Below are 8,453 nucleotides of genomic sequence, written 5' to 3'. Positions count from 1 at the left end.
GAGTTCAATCTCCCTGTACCCCCGTGAAAAAAAAGGCACACACATTTCGGTCTTGGGCCACTTCACTGGCTTGTAATGAAATGTATGCTTTTGGTTTATTTCAAAATTGGAGTGCTGTTGTGCATTACTTATGTAATAAAAGCAGGTAGTAATGGTTTTTAAATCCACAGAAATAAATTTTTTGTGCACACACACACACACTTTTTTTTTTAACATGTAGAAATTTAATTGCTAGAGTTGAACACTGACTTTGTTCTGGACCCAACCTTGAGCACATTTTGAATGTCAGTCACTATTTTAACTTTGGAGGTTAGGACAGGAAGAAATCAGAGAGAACCTTAAGGCTCTGCCTAACAAGTGTTTCCTAAAGAAGTATAAATTTGTCCCATGATACATGAAGATACAAAGGAAGAAACTGTGTTCATTGAAGGGGTAATCCATACTGGTGAGTGAAATTCCTAATTTGTAAAAATCTTCAAGTCACATAAAATGTTTTTTATTTAAAAAATTGAATACTGTTTTGCTCATTATCTTTGACTTACTTTCCTCATGTATGTTCAGTTCCATCTCTGGTGTGACAGAGGCAGATACATCCCCCTGAGGGTTCCTAATGCCAGGAGAATATGGAAAATTGGGCCTACCCAGGGAGAGAAATCACTGCTAGAAAGGCTTTGAAGATTGTTTTCTCATCTGCTTTTTATTTTTATATGCAAGCAGGGTCCTCTGTAGTTCATCTTATCTCTGTCTTTAGGCAGAAATATTTTGGCCCATAAAAGTAGAAGAAAATCTCCAGTTAAAAGTGACATAAGTTCAGAGGTTAAATATTCCATTCTTTGAAGTGAAATCACTTCTTTGTTCTGAGGGTAACAATAGCATTTCTCTCCTCTCTCCGTTCCTCTCCCCCAGCACTTCCCAGCTAGAAACTTTGTGGTCATCTTTGGATCCTCCTCCTCTCTCACTCACTATTCACTAAAGGTCCAGAAAGGCATTTTTGCAGCCATTAATTCTTCCTGTTCACTGCATACTTGCCACTTCTGCTCCATCCCTACGCACTTGACATTAACTCTGTAGTTCTTAACGTTTTGAAGTTATGAACTCCTTTGGTATCTGACGAACACCACAGGTCCCCTTCTTGAACAAGTGTGTGTATGTGAACACATGTACACATATGCACACACACACATGATTTTGCAACTATTTCCAGAGGTTCACAGATCTTTATAATGAACCCCTCATCAGAATCATTTTCCATCTCTAATATCTCCCATAACAAATAAATCATCCATATTTGTATCGAGGCTTTTTCCCCAGAACAGATTTGATTATACCACTCCTCTGTTTAAACACTTTACTGCTTGACTGACTTGACTCAATTATAAAATAAGTTCTAGTCTATTTAACCCAGTCTTTTAAGACTTCTATATTCTACCCTCTCCCTTTTTTTCTCCCCTATCTCTTGAACTTCCTGGTGCCTGCTTGACTGTTCTCCATGCATGCCATGAGTTTGCATAGCGTTTTGCCTGCTACAGATGCTCTGTATTGGAGCATCTGCCAGCAACCTGCCAGAACCTTGATTTTGGATTTCCAATCTTCTAGAACTGTTAGAAACAAATGTCTGTTGTTTAAATCACCCAGTCTGTGATATCTTGTTGCAGCATCCCCAGTGAATAAGACACTTATCTTCATCCTCATTGGATTGTAAATCTCCCCAGGACTCCAAACCAGGCCTTAACTTTCTCTTTCCCTATAGCACCTATAACATTGAGCCTGGTGCATTTTTCATTCCCAGGGCCTGAGTCGTAGTCAAGTCAACAGATGAAAGCATGGTTAAGAAAAATAATTATAAGGTTTGATTTAATTGTGAGACTGTACCTCCTTGTTCTGTTTCCAGCCTTTTCCTTCCTCAGGTAGATTTACTAACAGGTCCTGCCACTTCTTGCTCAGTCCTGCAGACAATTGTGATAGAAACTACAGCTCATCTCTGCCAGCCTCTGGGTTTTGAATGTAGTTATGTGACTGAGCAGAGCTGGTGTGCTGTGTGGAGGCACTGAGCCTGAGGCATTGAGATGGCCTCTCGGTGGCAGTAGGCAGCAGCTGGCTTGACTTCATGAAGCAGTTTTGTGGGATACCGCTACAGGTAAATGTGTGTAGAGGGATGGTGTAACTTCCTCCTCACCATATTCTTTACTTGCCTCTATTCGCCTCAAGGTCATCGTGGCACAGTTTATTGCCTCCCATGCTCTGAAAGCTGAACAGAGTAGTTTGGAGCTGAAGGTACCAGCTAGTGACCAGTACAGGGGCATCCTGTGATCTCAGATGGCTCCCTTACCCTGGGGCTGTGTGCTCTCCTCTCCCTGTGAGGGCCTGTGGCTTGTTTAATTGACCTCAGGTAATCTTTTATTCTCTTTCAGTACATGTGTTCAATCATATATATTTCATGTCTGTGTCATGAATCTCTGTGCTCATAGTGTATTATTTTAGGGAGAGAAGGTGACAATCCTATGGTCAAAGTTATTTAAAAAAGGTTGATGTTAGTCATTATGCATCTCAGTAATTATACAGACTGATTCATAAATACTTGCTTTTTGTCACGCATATCATTAGTAGAGTTATTAGAGCTCTATCACAAATGGAATTATTTTCAACTTTAATGAAGTATTATAGAATCACCCACATTTAGGTAGTAAACATAGTTTCAACTTGCATAACTTAATTAAAATGCCCTCTCTTATATAAACATATTCAAAATGTAAAAATAAACATGATGCCAGAAATTGTTTTTTAAAATGGAAAGTTTGGCTTGGGGTGTGTCTGGCTCAGCAGTTGAGTGCTTGCCCAGCATGCCTGAGTCCCTGGGTTTGATCTCCAACACCTCTCCAAAAAAAAAAAAAAAAAGAAATGGAAAAGTCAAGGGAGTGGTGAAAGTGTTCAAAACAGGGCTGTGCTTAGGACTAGAGTGATAGGCCAAACACTTTGGCAGAGTTTCAGGTATTGTAGCAATGAACTTGGGTGGAGGGAACATAGTAAAGTCACTGTTTCCACTTAAGTATTTAAAAACACAAACACACTTTGATGCTAAAGGAGAAAGCGAGTGTACATAGAAACTGGGTATTGTATTTATTTTATTCTCAAGTTCCTATAACATTTCTTAGCATAGAAGGTTCTGTTTCTACTGCCTGCTATTGTTTTCCAAGGAAAATGGGTATTAGATGTCAATTTAGATTTGGGAAGGTGAATGAAAGTTCAAATTGTTTTTCCAGATAAGGCGTTTTCTCCAGTGGCTTTTAGTAGTACAAATAAACAAATATCACGTTGCCTTTTAGAATGTTTTCTGATTTTTGATGCAGATATCCCAGTCCTTTGTGGAGTATACATCTGGATCATTCTGGAAAGTCTGCTTGGACTGAGATTAGCAACAAAGACTTAAAGAATACTGAAAGAACTAAATTAATTTCCCACCTCTGTCTCTCGCAGTTTAACTGATGAATGGATTCCATGTGAAGCCCTGGAAGGACTTAGCCCATTCTTCAGGGATATGGATTCTCATCTGCAGTTTCCCACGAGTGAGAATAGACATGCTGTGAGGTGGCATGGGGAGGGGCAGGATGCTCAGCTCCCCTCAGAGCCTGTGTGAGCCTAGTGTGAGAGTTGGTGTTGCCAGGGAGCCCTGGTTCTACAAGTAGCAGGAGGATTCCTCACAGTGGAAGACCCATTTTTGCTCCCCAAGCTGCAGAGGACTGAGGACACAGGCACCAGGGAAACTCGCTTTGTTCTTGACTCATAAGCAGTTTGTCTATAAATTGATTTGAAAAGCATCAGAATTTCTTCTTTCTGGATTATCACATTGACATATCATTTTTAAAGTAACCAGTTTTTTAAAGAGTATTGTCTGTGTCAAGCAGTCATTTATTTTTTATATGAATTAATATTCATATTCCTGCTACCAGATAACTGAAACCAGCTCTTTGATGTTTAAAGGGCAACAGAATGACACAGCAAGAGAGATTTTTGGAGGGAAAAAGAGAGAGCAGACCTGGAGAGGGGTTGCCCAGTGTGTTTGGCTCCAACAGGTGCTGAGATGCCGCCAGGGTGGGAGAAAGGGGTGCCTGGAAAGTGAAGGACAAATGTTGCATTTTTCCATGTTATCTTTGGCTAACTCCCACCATAGGGAAACCACTAGACATTTGTTTTGAAGAAAGTGGAACTAAATGACCATCCAAGTTGACAGTCTTCTGAGACAGAAATCCTCTTACATTCTGGGATAACATTCTAATAGGAAAATCTCAAGAAACCTTCCTTTCTGCATCCTCTGGCAGGAGCAAAGCCTCCAGCCATGGTGCCCATTGCTGGATACCAGTAGTGCTGCAGGACCCCACCTTTCCATGAGTTCACCAACCAGAAAGTTCTACTATGCTTTCATATCTGAAGTTTATATTGGGGCTTCATTAGAGCAGAATCACTAGCCATATGATTGAACTCCATCTCCAGCCCACTCTGCTCCCTGAAGGTCAGTCAGCTGTAAGTCCCAATCCTGTAATCATATATAGTTGCTCTTTCTGGTGACCAGTCTCCATCCTGATTCTAGGTAGGGACAGGAGCCGCTCATTAGCATAACAAAGATGCTCTTATCACTCAGGAAATAACAAGGGTTTTAGAAGCTTCATGCCAGAAACCTGGAACAAAGTCCACTCAGATGCTTTATTATACCCCGGGAATGTATTCATATAGTTTAATAGGTCAGACAGTATGACAAGATTTAAGTTTCTTCAACCTTCAACTTTTTCTTTGCAATTGACTTCCATAGTGTAAAATGAGGTGCTTATTTAAGTGATCTCTTGGTTTTTCTCCTTAATATTACCACTGATTTCCTCTTATGGAAGATGAGAGAGAATCACTGTTACCCGGGGCTCTCCCTCCCTTTTCCTTTTCTTTCCCAATTCTTCTTCCCATCCTCTGGCTTTGCTTTTGCCAGAGGATGCAGAAAGGAGGGTTTCTTGAGATTTTCCTGTTAATATTATTGTGACTGTGTAAGTGCTATTCATTGCTGAGCCAAGTAGTGTGCTTTTCCTTTCTTGTGCAGATTTTAATTTTTCTAGAGTATCTTGAATAATCATTGTTAAATACTTTTTCCAAATTAGCCTCATTTTTAAAAAATGACCTCGTTTTTTCATTTGCTTGGTTTTGTATTTACCTGCTATTATGTTATTATGTGGTCTGTGTGCCCATTATTATGCCTTCTTAAATTCTTTATCTGTTATTATGTCTTCTTAAACTCTTTAAGAAGATTGCAGAAGCCTCCTGCGTGATATTTTTCATAGCTACACATTTTTAAAGTCTGTTGTCTTTCCTGGGTTCCATCCTGAAGCCTAATTGTAGTCAGGCTCCAGTGTGGATGCTTCCTGGACTTTTGCACAGCTGTTTTCTTCAGGTGACCCTCACAGTTATTGCAGGAGTTCCCTTAACCTTTTCTATTTCTTGGGTCCATTAGCTTTCCAAGAAGGATATGCATCATATTCAGGTAATAGCCAAATAAAAGTAACCTAAACAGGACATTTATTATTATATCTGATAGGTCTGGAGTGAGAGTGGCTATAGTGGTGTAGGCTTGGTGATATCTTCATGGACTCAGGTTTTTCCCAGCTATCACCTCTTTGAGCCTTAAGTGTAAGGATTTGGCCTCATGGGATACCTGCAAGGTGACCCTCATGTTGAAGGTGTCCTATTGAAGACAATATCTGTAAGTAAAAAGGAACCATTTTGCCTGCTGAGCCTCTTTTTAAAAGCCAAGAGATCCTTTTCTTAAAACCTCCTAACCATCTTTCCTTTACATCTCAGGCCAAGGGAATGGACTTACTGTAACTGGCTTCTGCCAAGGATTCACCCTTGTTTCCGTTAATTTTTCATCACTGTGACTAAAATACCTGACAAGTCCAACTTAGAGGAGAAAAGTTTATTTTGTCTCATGGTTTCAGAGGATTCTAGTCCATAGTCAGCTGGCTCCAAGGTAGAAACATCATGGCGTTGGGCATGGAGGGAAGCTACTCAGATCATGACAGCTGGAAGCAGAGAGAGAAAAGGAGGGTGGGGGCAAAGTGGCTAGGGAGAAAAGAAACCCTTCCAGGGCAGGCCCCCAGTGACCTGCCTCCTTCAACTAGGTCCCACCTGTTGTCCATTCAGCTATCACTGGATCAATCCATGAATATTCCACTGATGAGGTCAGAGTCTCCAGGATCCAATCATTGCCTAAAAGCCATACCACCTCCGAACCTTGCTGTAATGGGGACCACGCTTTCAGCACATGAGATTTGGGGGACATTCCAGTTCCAAACTGTAGCAACCCTGTTGGGGCTGGTACCCTGCCTCCTTCAAAACAGATGATGGCTTAGTATCTGAATAAAACTGGGACTTGTTGTCAAGAAAGAATGGGAGAGGCTGAGGGCTGGCCATTAACAGTGGCTGTTGTGGCATCAAGGAAGGTACATTGATGTCTGAGAACATCTTTAAGCTACTGGAACAGTTGATAACATGGTTGGCTTTAGAATTTAGATTGGAAATTGGTTTCTCCTAATATTGTGGCATCACTAATTGTCTTTTTGTTTCCAAGGTTGTCAGTAGTTTCAGAGGTGTCCCTATCCTCTGTCTTTTATATATGTTTCTGTTCCTCCCTGTCTTTGGAAGTTTGTGGGACCTTCTCTGTACTTCTCTGTTAAGAAGCAGCTCTTCTTAAATTAGTTGTGATGGGCACCTGATTTCTTTCCCTTTTTATCTCCCATTTCTTCCCTCTTTGTCCTTTTTCTCTGCTTGATGAGATAATTTCTCAACTTTATTGTCCAAATTTATATTGATTTTACCCCTTCTGCTCCCATATTTTTAGTTTTCAAGAACACTTTGTTTTCAGCTCTCTCTCTCTCTCTCTCTCTCTCTCTCTCTCTCTCTCTTTTATCAGCAGATCACAAGAGGAATGAAGGAACTGGTGGGTAAAAATTCTGGGAAACTTTTGTTATGCAAGCAGGGGAAAGGGAGGGTGTTCATATGAGATGAATTTCAGCATCCCTGCATGAGTAAGCAGGTTGCCTGATAAAAGAGGAGGTTGAGGGAACCCAGGGGAAGCTTGGGAGGAATGTAGGTTACAAAGGTCATGAACATGAATGTGATGGGTGGGTTAAAACAACACAGACCACATCGGGAGCTCAGTTGAAGGGATTTGTTATTTCTCACATTAATATTCTTAGGGTTTTCAGACTTTTGCATTTATATTATTTTGCATTTTAAATTACACTAGCTGTGTGTTCCTGATCACAAAATTATACATGTTTATCATAGAGATTCTGGAGAATACAAGAAATCACAAAGGAAAACATAAAAGTTGCATGTAATCCCAGCATTCAGTGTTAGCATTTTCTATTTTCTGTGCTTTTATCTCATGATATCTAAATATATTTGTATAACATATACTTTTAAAAAGAACATTAGAATCATGCCATGTATTTTTTTACTCATATATCTTGAATATTATATATCAAATATTTTTTCAAGATAATTTTTCCTTGGAAATTTTTATTTTAAGTTAATGAATTTTGTTATGCTATTTAGCTTTTCATCACAATAACAAATATCTGACATAAAAAAACTTAAAAGGAGGAAAGATTTAGTTTGGCTTTATTGTTTCCTACTTGTGGTGAGGCAGAACATGATGGTGGAAGGGTATGATAGAGGAAAGCTGTTCATTTTCTGACATCTGGAAAGCAGAGATAGAAGATAAATGGCGGTGGCGGAAGGAGCCAGGGGCAAGATATTGTCTCCAAGGGCATACCCCAAGGACCTACTCCCTTCTACAAGGTCTCATCTCCTATATTTTCCACTATCTACCAATAGTCCATTCAAATTATGAATCCCTCAATGGATGAATCCATCAATGAGATCAGAGCCTTCAGATCCAATCACTTCCCAAGTGCCCCACCTCAGAAAACTCCCACATTTGGGGAACAGCCTTCACCATGTGAGTTTACACATGGAGGACATTCTAAATCCAAACCATAATATTTTTAGAACAGATTTAGGTTCACAGCAAAATCAAACATAAAATACATATACCTTCTGCCCCCATATAGGCACAGACTCTCCCGTTACCAGCATTTGCACCAAAGTGGTACAGTTTTGACAATGGACAAATCCACATTGACATATCATTATCATCCAAAGTTCATGGCTTACATTAGGTTTTGCTTTGGTGTACATTCTGTGGGTTTGGACAAATGTACAATGGTCAATAGAGTATCATACAGAGTAGTTTCTCTGCCCTAAAAATCCTCTGTGCTCTAGCTCCCCCAAACCCTTGTCACTTTTCACTGTCTTCGTGTTTTTATCTTTTCCAGAATGTCATACAGTTGGAATCATATAACATGTATCCTATCTACATAGACACTTCATTTAGTAATATGCCTTTTTGTGGC

Source organism: Spermophilus citellus, assembly GCF_964194105.1.
Source record: "Spermophilus citellus genome assembly, chromosome: 4".
Taxonomy (NCBI): Eukaryota; Metazoa; Chordata; class Mammalia; order Rodentia; family Sciuridae; genus Spermophilus; species Spermophilus citellus.
Note: the sequence above shows the minus strand (reverse complement) of the source record.